Raw genomic sequence first — 21,012 nt, forward strand, 5'->3', positions numbered from 1 at the left:
CCCCTGGGATCGTAGGATTCACTGTACTCACAAATATAACAACACACCATACATGTTAGGTCACATGAGCCAATTAACAGACAGAGTTGTGTCTTTTGCTTCCACACTTCTTCCTGTTACAGTTAGTGTTGTAGTATTTCTGGTCAGGTGATCTCTGAGGCAGCACAGATAGAGTCACGAAATGGTGGTTCAAGGCAAGAGATGTAAAAGGGCAATATTTACTTAAATATATATTCCAGTTTGGTAAGATTCTTTAATATTCCACTTAATATGATATGAACTATCTGTTGCTTAAGTGTTCATTTTGGGGGTATAGTTTTCCTTTAGGAAATGTATTAAAGTGGACCTGTCGGACAGATAAAAATTAAAGTCCTTTTCAAGTTTTATTAAAGCATTCATAGCTGGTCTAAACTTATTTAAAATCTCGGCTGTCAATCAAATATTGTCTGCCCCTCCTCTATGCCTAGTACACATTATGTATTTGTTAGATACAATAAGAACATTTGTGTTCAGTGTAATTTACTACCTTTAAAGTTCGGCAGGTGTCCTTTGTCCTCCTTGGTGCACGATCTTCATTCTTGTCCGGTGACAGCTTCTTTGATCTTTTCCGGCGACAGCATCTTCATTCTTCTCTGGTGCAGCTTCTTCGTACTTTTCCAGCACTGGTCTGGAGCAGCTCCTTCTGCAGTAGGCCAGAACCTTCCTTTGTAGAGACGTCCAAGAGTGACCCACAAAGCATGCAAAATTGGGTGGGGGCCCAGGGAAAAAAATTCAGTGGGGCCCAGGCCCTCATAGTTACACCACTGATGACAAACCTCTGACTAACACTCTGTTCAGAGGATCACACAACAATATATTGTATGTAAATTGTTATTTATAAATCCATGTTGCCTGTACAGAATTCATTGGATTAAATAATCCACTTCTAAAGAGTAGGAGATCAAACCTAAAGGGCTGATCTACTAATAAAGGTGCTAAAAAGCAGTAGCAACCAAACATCAACAGATTTGATTAACTCTGCTGTAATTAGAAAATAAAAGCTAATATTAGACTACATGTAAATAAGTCTATGTACATATAGGGGCAGATTTATCAAAGGTCGAAGTGAATTTTCGAAGTAAAAAACTTTGAATTAAGAAGTAATGTTTGGGTACTTCGACTAGGGAATAGTCCAATTTCGATTCGAATTTGAAAATACGTCGAAATTTAAAACTTCGACTTTGACCATTCGCCACCTAAAAGCTGCCTAAGTGCTGTTTTAGCCTATGGGGGACCTCCTAGAACCTGTATGGAGGCAACTGGGGGAGTTTGGGAGATCGAAGGTCGAAGTTAAAAAAACTTTGAATCAAAGTACCTTCAACCTTTGATAAATATGGTCCCTATTCGATATTCTAATTTTTTTCATTCGAAAATTCACCTCAACCTTTGATAAATCTTCCCCATAGAATATAAATGTCACAATACAAGGCTGACAGACAAACCTTATTTTCTGCTTGGTGGTTTGCAACAATCCCTACGCTTAGCTTCTAAAAAGCTGCTCAGAGCCCACTGAGCATGTGCGTGTCACAGACACTCCTACAAAAATCCAAGAAATTCCTGTGAAAACTGTGAAAGGAGACCCCAAAATCTTGAGCAGGTGAAAGCAGGCAGCATTTTATTTTCAAAAATACAGTATTTGATCTCAGTTTCTAAATGTTTACAGAATTTTGTTAAAAAAAGAGGTGATGTAAAAATGCAGCAATCATTGTTCTACTTGCAGCTGGCTTCAAAAAGCTAATCACTGATTGGTTGCTATAGGTAACTGCCCATGGGCAAATTTGCCCAGTGTTGATAAATGAGCCCCAGTGAGTTGTAAGGGAGGAATTCAAAAAAACTGTTGTGTTAAAACCATATCTATGGAAATAAAGTACTGCTTAATAAAGTAAAAGAAGAAAAATGCCAGTATGTGAAATATAGCTTTTGTTAATGTAACTACCCATCTCCAAGTGCAGGCCGCGTAGTTAGGGCCCCCACTACCACTCCATACGCTCTCCACAGTGGATTCGCATGCGCGTGAACCACCGATAGGCCCAGAGGTGGGGTGCAGGCGTGGGTGCCGCTCCCCTGGTAGTTCCCCGCTGATAGATATTGATTTTTGTGGAGTGATTTCAAAATGGACACAAAGCAGCATTTGAAAAGCTATTTCGCACAAGTTGATTGAGAAAAGAGATGACATTTTCATTCACAACAAACAGAATTCAAGTGAAGTAGTAATTAAAACAAAACTGATGATCATCATCCTCAGCTATGTTAAGATGAGCTGCTCATCTTTACATAGCTGAGGTGACAGTCAAAGAATAGATGACATTTTTGATAGAGAATAAGCAAGTACAGGCAGGGCCGCCATCAGGGGGTACAAGTGTACTGGGCCCGGGCCTGAATGAGGGCCCAACAGTGCTGAACTTTTCAAAAGAGCCGGGCCCCCCTTGACAGCGCCGAAGCCGTGCCGCCCTTCCGAAGTCCCAAACAGCTGAAATGCTGAAGTCCAGAAGTGGCGAAAGACACAAAACCACGAAAACAGCCGAAATTGAAGTTCGGAAGTGACAAAAAGACCCGAAATCACGAAAACAGCTGAAATTGAAGTCCAGTAGTGGCAAAAAGACCTGAAGTCACAAAAAACAGGCGAAATTGAAGTCCAGAAGCGGCGAAAAGACCCGAAGCCGCGAAAACAGCCGAAATTGAAGTCCTGAAGCAGCGAAAAGACCCAATGTCACGATAGGAGGCGAAGTTGAAGTCCTGAAGCCATGGGTTCAATTCTACTGAACAGCAATGTGTGTGTGTGTGTGCTTTTTTTTTTTTCCCCCCTGGCCACCAATGTATTATTATGATACTCTATAGGCCCCTGCCACCATCCTTTAAAAGGTCGGACATTCCATTTCAGAAACACTATTATTTAATGAAATGAGTTGGAGGGAAGGTGTGAGGCCACAGATGTGACACTGACAACAGTGAGGGGATAATAACTGAATGGCATTTTTTATAATATATATAATACACAAAAGCCATGAATATCCTGTAAATTATATCCTTATAAACAGTGAGTTCTGATGTCATCAGTTATAAACGGTGAGTTCTGATGTAATTTCTGTCACATGACTCATTGAAATTTGTGTATTATAATAAATAAAGTACCCCCAGTTGTAAAATATGAGGATATTAGAAGTTACCTCGGAGTTCCATGACCTGTATAAAAACACTCGGCCTTCGGCCTCGTGTTTTTATATGGTCATGAAACTCCTCGGTAACTTATAATATCCCTATATTTTACAAAAGGGGGTACTTTATTCACTATATAAGAAGGGCTGATAGTGTTACCTAAGGAGAACCAATGGGAGATGAGCTGACTGACAAAGGGCGCGGCTACTATTTTAAAGACATGGGGGGTAACAGGCAAAATTAGGTTATTTAAAGAAACAAAATCTATGGTAGAAATAGTAACACGACCATATGGGACATACTTTAAATGCGCTATATCACCTGCAGAGTTCGCTACATCCCTATTCAGTCAGACTTCCTACATTCCAAACAGGACAAACCGCGCCTTCCACAGATTATACACATTGTAATTCAACCCTCCAAGCAATGGGATTTTTTTAAACTCCTCCCATTAGACTTCAACCCCTGAATTCTCCTCAAGGCTCTGACAGTCAGCTGGCAATAACCTACGTCACTAAGGGAGCGTGTGCCCCGCCCAGGATTTTCTCGCGATAGCTAAGGCTCACGGCGCTCGCGCGCTGCTGACGGTAGCTGGCGGAGGTGTGCTGCACGGGGACACAGACACAAGGCGGAAACTGATTTTCACAGCGGCGGGGAACTCCGGAAGTGCAAAGTACGTGGCATATAACCAATGTAGAATGCGCCGTAATCTATCTTGTTTCCGTTCGCCTCTAATACCCTAGAGAGCAGAAGAGGGCCCGAAGAAGTGAGCCCGCCCACTCTTAGAGGAACAGACCTAAAGGCCAATGGGGAGTAGCAGTCAGTAGAGTGAGAGCAGTCAGAGCCAATGGTGGTGTGTTAAGAGGCGGGATTAAGTGAGGGCCTGCGACAGACAGACTGTACCCACCCGAGGATGTGTAGTCTGAGTGCAGAAGTGTCTACCTGATGTTTTACTTGAGCCGACCTTTATATACTCGCCATAATACGCGCGGCTCCGACTGAGCTGGTGACATGGGAGTTACTTTTTACTGTCAAGAGAAAATTAAACTTTCAATATTTGTTTTACTATGTGTTTATAATTTATAGTGGGGTGCTCTGGCTTTTTCCACTCACCCCTCACTCGTGGGCTCCTTTCAGCACTGGTTCGGTGCTTTTCCATCAACTCAGTAGACTAGTCTTAAAGCAAAGTTTAGTTGGTTCTTTTATGATTTCTGAGTGGTGGGTGATAGGCAGACATTGCATTTAGACCGGATCTAATATAATGTGAAAAGCTAATTAAATCCAAATAACAGATAAGTTAGACCAATTGAAAAGTTGCTTAGAATAGTTGATTTAAAGGGAAACTTCCTTTTAAGTACTTTCGGTGTCAAACGTGGCAGACAGTTTAGAAGTTACAAGGAGAGACCGTATTGAACTGACCACTGTCCAAGTCCACCTGTTAGTCACCCATCAAAGCTCTGCCTTTTCTGGCCATCAAGTGTGTGTGGCACAACCTCCAGCATCCCTTTTTGTAGCTTTAGTGATGCTGGGATCTACTTTAAACATCCAAAATCAATGTGAGTCCAAGGAAATTACGGTTTCCCCCCAACAAGTCCAGCAAATCTTTAGGCTCTCCTCTGCCCGTTTATAATAATCTTCCAAAAACAAGGTTCGCTGTGTTCCTCAAAACGACAAAGTATTTTGAGGAAGGGGAATAACAGAAAATATATATAGTGTAGTGTATTAAACACTTAAAATTTTCACCCTTAGTGATATTCACAACATTTGTGCCTTACTACACAAACATTTCACGTGACACTTTGTGTATGCAAATTGCTTCCCGTGAGCAGTGTTAAAAAGAAATTTAAAAAAGAGATTTCAAAAAACAGTGTTTCTTTTAACCTTTTGGTGTGTGAGTAAAAACACTCTAAAAATTCTGTTTGTGAATATATATTTAAAAAAATTTTTTTCGTGACCTCACCAGATTCTAGCAATCAAACGCAACTTAGTGGTAGACAGGTAGATTCTTATCTATGAAAGGAAAATCAGAGGGTATAACCACTGGGATCCTAGTGCCTCCAGTGGCACGATACACTCACCAGATGTGAGTCGAAACAGGCAGTTTAAGAATATTCTATTCCAAAGGCTTCTTCCTGAGCGAATTTGAGGCGAAACGCGTAAGCGGGACTACGTGTGTTCGGTGCAGAAGCAACCCTTTTCATTTGCGCAGGGAACTCTGAGGGACATTAAACTTTTAATGCGTCTACAAAGAAACTGTAACTGTGTAACTTTGAATTTTGATTAAACCGTTTTTAAGTAATTCTGCACATGCTGCTGTTTTTATCTCTCTATATATGAATAACGGATGAGGATCCCAGAACCTGGAATAGAATATTCTTAAACTCTGCCTGTTTTGACTCACGTCTGGTGAGTGTATCGTGCCACTGGAGGCACTAGGATCCCAGGGTTATACCCTCTGATTTTCCTTTCATAGATAAGAATCTACCTGTCTACCACTAAGTTGCGTGTGATTGCTAGAATCTGGTGGGGTCACGAAAAATTTTTTTTTAAATATATATTCACACACAGAATTTTTAGAGTGTTTTTAATCACACACCAAAAGGTTAAAAGAAACAGTTTTTTGAAATCTCTTTTTAGATTTCTTATTAACACTGCTCACGGGAAGCAATTTGCATACACAAAGTGTCACGTGAAAGGTTTGTGTAGTAAGGCACAAATGTTGTGAATATGACTAAGGGTGAAAATTTTAAGTGTTTAATATACTACACTATATATATTTTCTGTTATTCCCCTTCCTCAAAATACTTGTCGTTTTGAGGAACACAGCGAACCTTGTTTTTCAGATCTACTTTAGCAGCCCTCGGTTGTAATGTATTTATGCTGATTGTTCTTTGATGTGCATCACGTGGCCCTTTAGTTAAAGGAACACCAAAAAATGAAAGTGTTTTGAAGGAATGACATGTTCTGTTGCTCTTTACTGGTAAAACTGGTGTATTTGCTTCAAAAATACAACTATAGTTTATATAAACAAACTCCTGTGTAGCTATGAGTGCAGTCATTCAAGCACAGGGTATAGAATAGATAACAGAAGCATCCCTTTGTATACTGCAGAGCTAATCTGTTATCTGCTGTCTATCCTTTTTCAGCTTTGAATGGCTGCCCCCATGGCTACATAGCAACTTGTTTATATAAACTTCAGTAGAGTTTCTGAAGCAAGCACACCAATTGAACCAGTGCAACACAACAGTATATTGTATGTTCATGCCTTTAAAACACTTTTATTTTTTGGTGTTACGTTTCCTTTAAGGGGATTGCAAGTTGGACAGCCACTTGCACAAGGTTTTGTATGAAGCTGCAGGAAGATATACGTTCATAAACCCTGCTTTCTGTCACACTAACCCATCTGAAGCCTGCCTTAGGTACTTGAATCAGGGATGACTATGTTGGTGTTATTGGCAATATTTTTGGTAGTCAAAAAGAAATGGTGTATCTGTTGGGGAAACATGGCAATTTCCAAAAAGTTCTGCTAGATTAAAGGACCCTGACCTATTCATTTCAAAGATTGAGGATGTAAGTGTTACCCAAACATGTGGTAGTGTTTTTAAAGTGGACCCGTCACCCAGACACAAAAATCTGTATAATAAAAGTCCTTTTCAAATTAAACATAAATTCCAATTTACTTTTTTTATTAAAGCATTCATAGCTGTTGTAAGCTCATTTAAAAATCTCAGCTGTCAATCAAATATTGTCTGCCACTCCTCTATGCCAGTGGCATAGAGGTGGGGCAGACAATTACTTTCACTTTCCATTCAGCACTTCCTAGATGTCACTGCTCTCCACACATTCCCCCGTTCTCTTTACCATTTAATTGTGCAGTCAGTGCATGGAGATGGACATCAGGTCCCCCATTCTGGTGCACAAACAAGATTCTGAGATGATGCAAGGCTTGTCTTAACAACAGTGTCCACAAAATGGCTGCTGCCTGCTTGCTATAATTTTGAAATCCCAGACTGAAGGAAGCAAGATTCAAATAATTTATATAGTGTAATTAAAGTTCATTTTGCTTGACTAATGTGATAAAATAGGATTTTGAATAATTTTTTTGGGTGACGGATCCCCTTTAAAAACCTCCCTCTTCTGTCTAGTATTACTTTTTAGACATTCCAAAAGTGTTGTTAAGATAGCTTCCAGTTCATAAATCCCTGAGATGTGGATGCTTGAAATGGCCTTTGTAATTGACACACTGTTGTTGAAACATTCATTTAGGCTGTGGGAAACTGAAGTTAAAGGGATACTGTCATGGGAAAAAAATTTTTTTTCAAAATGAAGCAGTGAATAGTGCTGCTCCAACAGAATTCTGCACTAAAATCCATTTCTCAAAAGAGCAAACAGATTTTTTAATATTAAATTTTGAAATCTGACATGGGGCTAGACATATTGTCAATTTCCCAGCTGCCCCAAGTCATGTGACTTGTGCTCTGATAAACTTCAATCACTCTTTACTGCTGTACTGCAAGTTGGAGTGATATCACCCCCCTCCCCCCCTTCCCAGCAGCCAAACAAAAGAACAATGGGAAGGTAACCAGATAACAGCTCCCTAACACAAGATAACAGCTGCCTGGTAGATCTAAGAACAACACTCAATAGTAAAAACCCATGTCCCACTGAGACTCCTTCAATTACATTGAGAAGGAAAAACAGCAGCCTGCCAGAAAGCATTTCTCTCCTAAAGTGCAGGCACAAGTCACATGACCAGGGGCAGCTGGGAAATTGACAAAATGTCTAGCCCCATGTCAGATTTCAAAATTGAATATAAAAAAATCTGTTTGGTCTTTTGAGAAATGGATTTCAGTGCAGAATTCTGCTGGCGCAGCACTATTAACTGGTTCATTTTGAAAAAAACATTTTTTCCCATGACAGTATCCCTTTAATGCTGGGCTTGGAGGTGGATAAGTGGTGGTAATAAAAACAAAAAAAAACTCTGCACTTCTTCCACCCAACTTGCACTTGCAACATTTATGTCATTGTCCAAGAGTGGACAATCTCAACGACAGAGCAGAAAGTTGGATATTTCAGAAACGTGAAAACGTGAAAGTCCAAGACAGAAAAATTGACTATGATTGAAATTGATAATGACAAAAGTAATAATTCATACTGCAAAGCAAAAATATAAAAGCCCTTTGAAAGCCATTAAGTGACATGAAGCACTCAAGTCTTCGTAGAAAGCAGGAGAAATTCAGAATTGGTAGGTCAAGTAGAGAACAGTACTGGCCTCATTTGAACTGGCAGCTACATGTTGAAGGACAGAATAAGACCGTGTAGGCACCGGTCCACCTTAAAGCGATACTGACATGTTCCTATAAAAATTATCAGTCAGTATCGCGTCACAGAAGCAAGGCAGAAGATCAGTTAGTAGTGTGAGCAGTCTGCTGCGAAAAAGGTGCGTGTCGCTGGTGGGCGGCTTTAAGGGGGGCTTTCAAGAAAAATATTCCGGATGCAGCACATACTTGATACTGACACATTCCTATGATTTTCATAGGAACCTGTCCGTATCGCTTTAAAGGAACAGTAACACCAAAAAATGAAAGTGTTTTAAATTAATGAACATATGTAGTGTTGCCCTGCAATGGTAAAACTGACCTGTTTACTTCAGAAACACTGCTATAGTTCATAAAACAAGCTGCTGAGTAGCAATGGCGGAAATTGAAAAAAGGCTATATTTCACAGGTTAAATAATGGATAACAGATAACATTATGTTTTACAGGGCTTATCTGCTATCTGCTGTTTAACTTGAGCCTTTTCTCCTTTGAATAGCTGCTCCCTTGGCAACCCCGCAGCATATTTATATAAACAATAGTAGTGTGTCTGAATCAAACCGCAGTTTTACTAGTGTAGGGCAACACTGTATTATATTTTTATTACTTTAAAACTATTTTTTTTTTTTATGTTACTGGTCCTTTAAGTTGACAATGACTATATCATTGTGTGGATGTTTTGCCGGATTTATGTGCAAAAAGTTTTGCACACTTTTGAAACTGTATGTACGTGGTTTGTTATGCATCCATAGTAGATTTAGGGGCAGATTTATTAAATCGGTTGTTCACCTTCCAACACTTTTTCCAGTTCAGTTGGTTTCAGACAGTTCACCAGAATTAAAGACTTTCCCAGTTACTTTCTGTTTTCTATTTGTGATCGTTTTTCTAATATTGAAGTGTAAAGTCGAATTTTTCACCCTGTAAAGCAGCTCGGGGGGGTCGCCGACTCTCTAAACTGTTATAAATTGAAACATTTAGTTGATACATTTCTTATCTTTGTCCCTGCTGAGCAGAATCCATGAGTTTTATTACAGGCAGCTGTTAGAATTGATACAATAGTTGCTAATACTACAGATATTCTGCTGAGAAATGTATCCACTAAAATTTTTTAACCATCCCGAGTGTACACCTGAATTACTGAGCTATCAGTTTGAAACACTAGAGACACGAACAATAAACTCAGATTTTGGAAAAACGGCAAAAAATGGAAAGCAATTGAATAAAGTCTTTATTTCTGGAGAACAATCTGAAAACAACTCATCTAGAAAAGTGTTTGGAAGGTGAACACCTTTTTCGAATTTTTTGGGCGGTCAAAACTCACAAATTCAAATTTGAAATCACCAACTCAAATTTGAATTACAATGTGTGATTTATCTCATCTCGACCCTGGAAACCGTTCTAATTTGTATATTTGCCACCTAAAACCTGCTGAGTTAATTTACAAGCCAATGGCAGAAGTCTGTTGAACTATTTGAAGATGTTAATTGCCTTCCTGACATTCAAGGTTTTTTTAGTAGAAAAACTCGATTTGAATTAGGTTAGAATTTTCGGGTCGTTCGTATTAGAATCACTGTGTCCAAACGGAATGTGAGGGTCTCCGAAAATAAGAAAACAAATGTAAAAAGTAGAAAATTTATTAGGACATGAAACTTAACGCGTTTCGTGCCTATTGGGGCACTTACTCATAGGCTATGAGTAAGTGCCCCAATAGGCACAAAACACGTTAGGTTTCATGTCCTAATAAATTTTCTACTTTTTACATTTGTTTTCTTATTTTCGGAGACCCTCACATTCCGTTTGGACACAGTAATTTTGATTTTGCACCTTGGGACTGAGGTGAACTGTGAGTGTTTTCTCCTTTATTCTTTATTTTATTTGGTATTTTTGATCTAATATTCATTGAGTGGTACCACAGTTATTTACTATGTTGTGGCAGTAGCACAAACCTTGTTTCTATAGTCGTTCATATTAGACCAAATATAAGACATTCTCGTTTTTTCAGACACAGCCTCCCATTTGAGTTGTGAGTACATTCGAATTTGAGTTAAAAAAAATACTTATTGCTAGTTACTTGTGCCAAAGTAAACAATCGTTTTCCATTCCACACACATTTTTAAAATTACCCTTTGTTTCTTTAATGGAGATTTTAAAGGACACGGAAAATTTAAATCAACGGCCTGGGGTACTTGTCTGGAAAGGGCTGCTGACCCACTTTTTCAGCTCCCAGGTGGTCTTTGCATTGATTTAGAATTGATCTTTGCACAATATAGCAATTCTCTGTGTATTGCACATGCACCTACTCCAATGCAGCTCAAGGATTACAGGAGAAATGAAAAAACTTGGTGGTGCTTCCCCAGGAAGGTTAAAGAGATGCTGTCATGGGAAAACATGTTTTTTTTTTTGTTTGTTTTTTTTAAATGCATAAGTTAATAGTGCTGCTCCAGCAGAATTCTACACTGAAATCCATTTTTCAAAAGAGCAAACAGATTTTTATAATCAATTCTGAAATCTGACATTGGGCTAGACATATTGCCAGTTTCCCAGCTGCCCCCAGTCATGTGACTTGTGCTCTGATAAATGTCAGTCACTCTTTACTGCTGTACTGCAAGTTGGAATGATATAACCCCCTCCCTTCCCCCCCTCCCCCAGCAGCCTAACAAAAGAACAATGGCAAGGTAAACAGATAGCAGCTCCCGAACACAAGATAACAGCTCCCTGGTAGATCTAAGAACAACACTCAATAGTAAAAGCCAAGTCCCACTGAGACTGAAGGGGGGGTTTGATTTACACATTGTTGCCCCCTAGTGATTTAATCTATTGCAATTAAACATCAATGCTATTATTTCTTATTGTCAATCATATTAAGAATCATCAGGATGCTTTGGAGGGATGCACCAAATCCACTATTTTGGATTCTAAACTAAGATATAATTAATCCTTATTGGAAGCAAAATCAGCCTAATGGGTTTATTTAATTTTTAAATGTTTTTCAAGTAGATTTAAGGTATGAAGACCCAAAGACACACACACACACACACACACACATATATATCTCTATCTCTATCTATTATGTATATGTATGTATATTAACTGCTCTTAATTATATTTTCCCTATATGGAGCAGAAAACAAAGTGTAAAACAGGTTCTAAAGCAAGCCTGGCCATTTCAAAGCTGATTCTGTATTTGGTTAATAAACATTGATTTATTGATATATACAGTCAGTGATACATGTATATGTAAGTTTAAAAGTTAACAAAAAAACCAATGGTTTTCAAACTGGCTATTTCTCTTAGCAGTGTAAAAGTTGACCTCCTAATAAAAGGTCATGTTACTTATACATATTATTAATTGTTGAATTATTCCACGTTAACATTCATATCAACACACTGTCCGTTATTCTCAGAATGTTATGTATGAATAATAGGCATTATGCTTTTCATCCCTATTGTCATAGGGACCGTTGCGCATGCACTGTTCTCTCCGCTTCTTGTATTGGTATCCATATTTATGTTAGAAAATATGCCAGCTTCTTTCAGACTGCTAATTGCATGTGCATTTTATTAGAAAGAGGTTCCGTGGGTAGATTCGGTCAAAGAACTGAGATTTAATACACTTGGGGTGTCATAAACGGGGGCAAACCCCATCACTCTTAATTTTTAAGATAAATACATTCTGCCTCAACTTTGGCCTATACTATGGACATTTCTCATTTCTCTACCAGAACAGAAAGGGGATGTGGAGGAAAAGATAGATCATAGCATGTATAGGGAAGAGGCTAGAATAAAGAAGTTTACTGAAGTGTATAGACTCGTCCTTTGATATATACGGCTTTCTAAGATGGGCCTCTGGCATCACTGTTCAAAACTGAAACTAAGACATGTGTCAGGAGAGATGTCAAAGTGGAGAAGTTAAACTGATGTTTTTCATAAAGTAATCCACCAGTGCTACCCACTTTGTCTGCCATACCTGACTTTTCTAGACAAGATGCCAGTTATCTGGAAGTAGTATTGCCACAAATTTGCAGGGGGTGCCTTGGGCCCACCAGTGGGATCTTCCTCTGAAATTCTTTTGATACATAGTAGAAAAGAATGAAAAAAAGACAACAAGGTTGAACTACAACCCCCCATAGTAAGATTGAACTACTGCCATAGATTTGTAGGGAGAAGAGAGCAGTGGGTGCCTTGGGCCCACGAGTGGGATCTTCTTCAATTCCTTTGATACATAGTAGAGACGAATGAAAAAAAAAAAAAAGACAACAAGGTTGAACGTGGTGTCTGAGTGAAACCCAACTAACAGCTAGCTTAATACCAATCACATTTTTGGGTAGGTTGGTAGTTTAAGTGAGAAATGCATGTTGTAGAAAGACTGCACAATAAAATGTTTTAGAGATTTTCAGCGTCTGATAATATTGTCTTCAGATTGTTTTCAGGTAAAAGAAAAGCGGTGTTGTTTTCAAAGAAATACTATATTGTGCTTGATTTTAAAAATATCTTTGGTGAATGTTTTTGTTCTCGTAACAGCGACTATTAAGAGCCCTCATAACTGGATTGTGGGTGTTGTCCCAAATTTCAGAGTAACATTTCAACTCTATCAAATGCTTCCAACGTGTTTTAGTGCAGCCGTGGCATTTATTTTGAAAAGGAATTGCTGCTTCCTCTGTTAGAAAATTGTTGAAAGACTGTACTTTTGTGTGGAACTGAAATCTGGATTTCATTTGAGCAAGTCCAAAAGCAACCAGTAGAACACAAAGGAAAATGCCTGAAAGTTTTTCCACCAGCATTTTTATCTGATGGTTTTCAACTGCTACAAGCGGGAATTCCTAGCATGTGTGTTAAGGTGGGTTCAGTAGTTCCTTTAACCGTTACAATTCATGCTACAAAGGCAGTAGTGATCAAAAAGGTGTATAATTCATTCTAATCCAATTTTTGGGTAGTAAAGTTGTCTCTCGGATTTAATGTTGCTTCTCTGAGAAGGTGCTTGGAATGAACAGACAATATACATTTATAGATGTTCTGTTGTAGACTATACTCTCGCAGTAGTTTAAACTTTCCTTATTTAGGTATGGGGTCTATTATATTGAATTCTTGAGACAAGGGGTCCTTTTGTAATTTGGGGCACTCTTCTTTAAAGGGGACCTTTCATCCTATGAAGTGGTTCCTAATGTTTTTATGTACTATTAATTGTGGAAAATGACTTCACACATGCCGTTGAGTAAAGCCTTTTTTCCTCCAATCTTTATGTTTGGATGACCGTGAACAGGCAATTGCCATTTTTGTTGGAGTTGAAAATTTAGGTGTATCAACCCCAATGCTGCTTTTGCACAAAAAAAAAAAATTACCTGATGCACGTGATCAAGCACGGTTATTGCTAGATTATAGACAGTGAAGAGGTAGGCTGGTGTAAGGTCAGTATATGTGTTGGGATGCACCGAATCCATTATTTTGTATTTGGTCGAACCCCCAAATCCTTTGCATAAGATTCGGCCCAATACCGAACCGAATCCGAATACTAATTTATGTATGCAAATTACACGTGGGAAGCGGAAATTTTTTTTATTTCCCCGGACAGAAGAATTCAGCCGAATCCAAATCCTGCTGAAAAAAGGCAGAATCCCGAACCAAATCATGGATTCAGTACATCCCTAGTACCCCTGCCACAGGGCAGGTGGTATATGAACAGTTTACGATGTTTAAAAAAACAATTGGTGTTTAATTTGAAAGGTGCTTTTATTTAACACCTTTTTGTGTTTGGTGACAGCTCCCCTTTAACCCTTTAAGTGCCAGCAGAATTTCACATTTTGGTTACGCAAAATGCCAGCCGTTTTTGAAACATTTGTGCTCTCTCACTTTAGTGGCATTTTCTGAGGGGAAACCTATAGTTTACCTAGGAAAACTATACATTGTTTTTTTCGGGAGAAACTGAGCTTTCTAAATCTGCCTGAGTTGTCATGTATTTCCACCTCTGCAAAAAGATTTATAGCTCTAAATACAAAAAAAAAATGAAAAAATCCTATTTTTCAAAATATATGCATTTATACCAGAAAAATTTCATTTTACGCACGAAAATCCAACTGATTTGGAAAGCCTCGTGTTTCACGAACGTGCCAATACCAGATATGTATAGTTTTAGCCAGATTTAGGACATCTGTACAGCAAAAACTCCCGGCAGTATATTACCGAATTTTGAAAGCAGAAGGCAGAAAACGGCATACTTTAGATTCCAAGGCCACAAAATCCTGAAACTGTAGGTTTACCCCAGAAAACCATATATTTTTAGAAAGTACACATTCTGCGGATTTCAAAATGGGTAACTATGTCTCTCTACTCCTAACTACCAAACATCAAAGCTTGTCTGAATGTAGCGGTTTTTATAAAAATGTATCAAAATTTTGAAAAGTCACTTCAAAGGTTTTATTTTGCTGCTCCGCATATCACACACTATATTAGATACCAAGAAAAAGCACCCTGAATATGATTGCCAGGGGTCCACTGAACAGTTTGATACCCATTATGCATAGGTTTACCAAAGTACCTGGCATTTAGAGACCCCAATATGAAGTTAGCACATCCAAATTGTCCAGGACTTTACTTCAGCTACTGAAAAATTAACACATTGACTGCATTTTTTGTGGGGTAAAAACACAGAAAAATAGGTTTACCCCCCAAAACCATATATTTTTGGAAAGGACACATTCTACCGAATCTAAAATGGGTACCCTTGCCTTTCTGCTCCAAACTACTGAGTCGCAAGGCTTTCCCAAAATTGTCGGTTTTGGTGAAATATCTGAAAATTGCCTCAAACCTTCAACTTCCCAGCACCATATCACCCATGTATCATTAGGTACCAAGAAAAAGCACCCTAAATATGATTGCCAAGGGTCCTCCAAACAGTTTGGTGCCCATTGTTCATAGGTTTACAAAAGTATCTGGCATTTAGAGGCCCCAAAATGAAGTTAGCACATACAAATAGTCCTGTGGGTAACTTCAGCTAATGAAAAATCAACACATTGACTGCATTTTTTGTGGGGTAAAAACACAGAAAAATAGGTTTACCCCCCAAAACCATATATTTTTGGAAAGGACACATTCTACCGAATCTAAAATGGGTACCCATGCCTTTCTGCTCCAAACGACTGAGTCGCAAGGCTTTCCCAAAATTGTCAGTTTTGGTGAAATATCTGAAAATTGCCTCAAACCTTCAACTTCCCAGCACCATATCACCCATGTATCATTACGTATCACAAAAAAGCACCCAAATTGTGATTGCCAGGGGTCCTCCAAACAGTTTGGTGCCCACTGTGCATAGGTTTACAAAAGTATCTGGCATTTAGAGGCCCCAAAATGAAGTTAGCACATACAAATAGTCCTGTGGGTAACTTCAGCTAATGAAAAATCAACACATTGACTGCATTTTTTGTGGGGTAAAAACACAGAAAAATAGGTTTACCCCCCAAAACCATATATTTTTGGAAAGGACACATTCTACCGAATCTAAAATGGGTACCCATGCCTTTCTACTCCAAACTACTGAGTCGCAAGGCTTTCCCAAAAATGGCAGTTTTGGTGAAATACCTGAAAATTGCCTCAAAGCTTAAACTTTCCAGCATTGTGTCGTCCATGTATCATTACCAGCATAAAGCATCCTAAATATGAATGCCGGGGGTCTACTAAACAGTTTGATATCCAATAAACATAGATTTACCAAACTATGTGGCATACAGAGACCCCCAAATCCACATAGGGGATATGAATTTTCACGTATGACACTCTGGCTACTACAACATAAGCACCCAATGAGAGCCCCTAACAATATGGAGACCCTAGAAAACCATATATTTTCCGAAAGTACAGTCTGACAAATCTAAAGCATGTAAGGACATCTTTCTACTGCAAACTACCAAACCGCAAAGCAATGCTAAACATAACGCTTTTTATGAAATTTCTGAAAATAGTCACAAAGCAAGCATTTTACCCCATTATATACCCCACATTTTGTAACGTACCAGCAAAAGTCATCGTAAATATGAACGGCAGGGCTGTACTGAACAGTTTGATGCCTGATATGAAAAGATTTACCAAACTAGGTGGCATACAGAGACGCCCAAATGAAAATAGTACATATGAATTTTCACATATGACACTCTGACTGCTACAATACAAGCACCTGGTATGTGCATTATGCACCATAAGACCCCCTAACAGTATGGAGACCCTAGAAAACTATATAGTTTCTGAAAGTACACATTCAGGCGATTCTAAAGCAGGTAATTACATCTTTCTACTGCAAACTACCAAACCGCAAAGCAATGCTAAACATAACAGTTTTTATGGAATTTCTGAAAATAGTCACAAAGCAAGCATTTTACCCCATTATATACCCCACATTTTGTAACGTACCAACAAAAGTCATCCTAAATATGAACGCCAGGGGTGTACTGAACAGTTTGATGCCTGATATGAAAAGATTTACCAAACTATTTTGCACACAGAGACCTCCAAATGGTTATATAGCAGACAAAATTTTCATGGTCAAAATGAAGTAACAAAGAACAAAGCGAAATGGTATAAAATCACTAAAATCCAACAAAACCGCAAAAATTAATGCTTTTTTTTTCCGCCTACTGTAATCAGCAGTCAGAATCAATGGTTGAATATTTTAGCATGGCCAAATAAGTTTTACAGACAAAAACAGGGGAACAACACCATCGCAAAGCTGAAAATGTAATAAAATGGCTAAACATGCAATAAAATGGCTAAAAATGCACAAAAATCACCAAAATTGCAGTATAATCACCAAAATAACGTACAAAAGGTATTGCGCAGTGCAATTAGCGAATACGCTATTCGCAATGGCAATAAAACAGTTTTTTCAGGCAAAATAAACAGACGATGCGATAAAAACAAAAAAACAAAGACACAACATAGTGTAAGTGTGTATGTGTGTGTACAACTGACCAATTGCATGTTGTGTGCGTGTACAAGTGTGTGGGGGTGCTGTGAATGTGTGTGACCCCCCTGATCCCCCAAAAATGTATGTGATTGTGTGTAAGTGTGAATGTAAGTGTGTAATGGGAAAATGAGTCTGTGTTTGTGTTTGTGTGTGTGGATGGGCACTAACCTGGGTGTAGTAGGGTCCAGATCGTTCAGGAGAGCTGCAGGCAGAGATGGCACCGTCCTCTTCTGATGATCCGGTAAAAGGGTCGGGGCTTAGCGGCCAGGAAGTGCAGGCAGCAGCATAGCACGTCCATTGCACGTGCTGCTGCTGCCTGTGGGGCCCCTGGGCTATAGAGCCTCAGGGGCCACTCATTCCCTGCCTAGGCTTGTTGCCTGGGGGCTGGGGAATGAGTCTGAACAGAGCGAGCAGCTTTACAAGCCGCTCCTCTGTTCACAGAGTGCAGGCAGCAGCAGAGCACGTAGATTTCACGTGCCTGCTGCTGCCTAGGGGCCCCTGGGCGATCGCGACCCAGGGGCCCTTTGTTCTTCACCTAGGCTCGTTGCCTAGGGGCTGGGGAACCGAAGGATAGCACTTAGAACGGAGCGAGTGACTTTACAAGTCGCTCCTCCGTTCTGAAAGTGCAGGCAGCAGCAGGGCACATATATTGCACGTGCCTGCTGCTGCCTTGGGGCCCCTGAGCGATCACGCCTCAGGGGCCACTCGTTCCCAGCCCCTGCTCGTTGCCTGGGGGCTGGGGAACGAAAAGGAACGGAGCAAGCGGCTTGAAAAGCCGCTCCTCCGTTCCCTAACCCTGAAATGCTGCAGAACGTAGAATCTACGTTCTGTGGCATTTCAAGTGTCATTCCCACAGAACGTAGATTCTACGTGGGGTGGCACTTAAAGGGTTAAAGCTACAAAAAATTTTTTAAAAAAATAAAGAATTGAGAGCATGTGGTTCTGCTCAGTTTTGTGTTTTTAAATCATGTCTGGAAGACTTCCTCAATGTGGCAATCTGAAATACAACCAATGTAGCCCTTTCTGCCATGCTCTACTGCAAGTGGACATAGAAAAAATTAAAGTGGTGCCTTAAAGGGGTGGTTCACCATTACGTTAACTTTTAGTATGTTGTAAATTGACCAATTCTAAGCTAAGTTTCAATTGGTCTTCATTATTTTGTTATAGTTTTTGAATTATTTGCCTTTTTCTTTTGACTCTTTCCAGCTTTCAAATTGGGGGGTCACTGACCCCATCTAAAAACATGCTTTGTAAGGCTACAAATGTATTGTTATTGCTTTTTTTTATTACTCTTCTTTCTATTCAGTCCCTCTCCTATTATATTCCAGTCTCTTCAAATCAATGCATGGTTACTAGAGTAATTTGGACCCTAGCAACCAGACTGCTGAAATTGCAAACTGGAGAGCTGAATAAAAAGTTAATCAAAAAACCACAAATAATAAAAAATGAAAACCAATTGCGAATTGTCTCAGAATATCTCTCTCTACGTCATACTAACCGTTAACTCAAAGGTGAACACCCCCTTTAAAGTCTTTTTTAAACATTAAAAATAAACCGGTGTAGTTTGGATTTGTCAGTAAGAGAAAGCTAGCTGTGGACATGGTGTATAAATAAATATGGCACACAGACCATATTCCCAATTTCTAGGGCCATCCCCACAGTTATGAACTGCCGCCCTAAAACAAGTTGGAACACGTGAGTATGAATGTATGTTTGTACAGGTATTTGAGGGAAGAACACTAAACAAGTTCAAATCATATTATTGTATACCATACTTTCATTTCTTTACTATGTCACACAGCTCTTTATATCAATTGCACAATTTCAAAAAATGTCTCTACACTCCATTCTAGAAAGGCAAACCACTGAATGGTTGTGTTCCTTTTTGATTGAAGCGTAATGGTTCTCCTCACTTTTCCCTGTGCAGACATGTCATGGTTAAATACATGAAGAAATCCGTAGGCTTCTTTTGCTAGTTTGGGCTTCTGGCAAACCTTGTGGCATGTCAGGCCATGTCTGTGCATACTAATGTGATGGCTGAAGGACAATAAAAACACACTGTTACATATTAGATGCAATTTCAGTTTGTGACAGTCAGATTTTCAGCTGAGGTACCAGCACAATAACATTTAGTTTTGTGAATTGCTCAAAAATGTAGAACCTCTGACTGGTTTTTGTTCATTTCACACACGTTTATGCATGTCGGCGCTTTGTGGCAGTAAATCTTGGTGTCAGTGGTTTAGTAGGGACAGATATATGAATTACTCTCAATTTCAGAATGGTCAGTGTAAGTATCATGTGTAGCCATAGCCTCACAATATGTGGTCAGGTGCACCTTACAGTTTTGGGCATAGGACTTTTTTTTTATGTTAGACTTCTTATAAATTGCCACTAATACTATCTATTTCCATTCAATATGTTCTATCTTTATTCTGTATGTAGGCAATAATATGCCTCTATTGCAAATTTGAATATATTAGTATTACATGCATTTTAAGACATTACCGTATTTACTTTTCTGGAAAGGATCATTAGAATACAGTACACCGTTCTATCCTTGCATGCTATAAGTTGATCTTCTTTGTATGGTTGAATTGGTTTGATTTTGAGATACTGACACCAGAAATGAAACCCAGAATATTGCCTTTGCATCCTTTGTATAATTTTAACATAAAAGTATTTGCCTGATGCATTTTAAATTACCTATCTGACCCCCCAGCCAAAGTTCCTCTATGAAGGGGCTGCCATATTTGTCAGCAGTAGTCCATTAGCATTAAAAACGCTAACTGACAGGCTGAGAAGCCACAGTCAGGTTGGCAAAATTGTCTAGTTTAGGAACTCCAAGCAATAATTTCCTACAAAACTATCGGCATAAAATGGTCAACATGACCTATAGGTAACTTTTGATGTACATTCATATTTTGAAAGGTAGTTGTTTTGTGTCTGTATCACTTAAAAGAGAAGGAAAGGCTAATATTAAGTAAGCATTATCAGAAAGGTCTATGTTGATATACCAGGAACCCCTCAAAGTAATGCTGCTCTGAGTCCTCTGTCAAAAGAAACACTGCATTTCTTTCCTTCTATTGTGTATACATTGGCTTCTGTTTTCAGCATAAACCTCCAAGTCTTGGGCTTGAGCATGCTCAGTTTGCTTCCCTCTCCCCCCTTTCCCCTCCTCCACGCTGTAATCTGAGCGCAGAGCTATGAGTGAGCAGGGAGAGACTCAGGCAGGAAGTGATGTTGCACCAAGCTAATATGGCAGCTGCTATCCTAAACAAACAGAGAGAGCTTCTAGAGCTGTTAACTTGGGTATGGTAAAGCATTCTGCAGAATAAATATAATGCTCTGGTAGCTTTTCTTCTCATTTAAGCATCAGTCTAAGCAACATCGAAAGTAGTAATACAGTTATTGGACCTGTTATCCAGAATGCTTGGGACCTGGGGTTTTCCGGATAAAAGCTCCATCTGTAATTTGGATCTTCATACCTTATGTCTACTAGAAAATCATGTAAACATTAAATAAACCAATAGGCTGGTTTCCAATAAGGATTA

At 39.1% G+C, this 21,012-nt stretch overlaps 1 protein-coding gene across 3 annotated transcripts in view; it reads left to right on the plus strand.

Annotated features, from left to right (window-relative positions):
- The first annotated feature begins 3,663 nt into the window (after positions 1–3,663).
- Positions 3,664–21,012, plus strand: part of atf7.S (activating transcription factor 7 S homeolog) — a 64,045-nt gene continuing 46,696 nt past the window's right edge. For 2 of the 3 annotated variants that reach the window (XM_018250146.2, XM_041584468.1), the window contains exon 1: positions 3,665–3,868. The gene's annotated coding sequence lies outside the window, so the exon portion shown is untranslated. Of the gene's footprint in view, positions 3,869–21,012 lie in introns of all 3 variants that reach the window. The other variant, XM_018250145.2, reaches the window with a different exon arrangement.

This window comes from Xenopus laevis, chromosome 2S (assembly GCF_017654675.1).
Source record: "Xenopus laevis strain J_2021 chromosome 2S, Xenopus_laevis_v10.1, whole genome shotgun sequence".
Taxonomy (NCBI): domain Eukaryota; kingdom Metazoa; phylum Chordata; class Amphibia; order Anura; family Pipidae; genus Xenopus; species Xenopus laevis.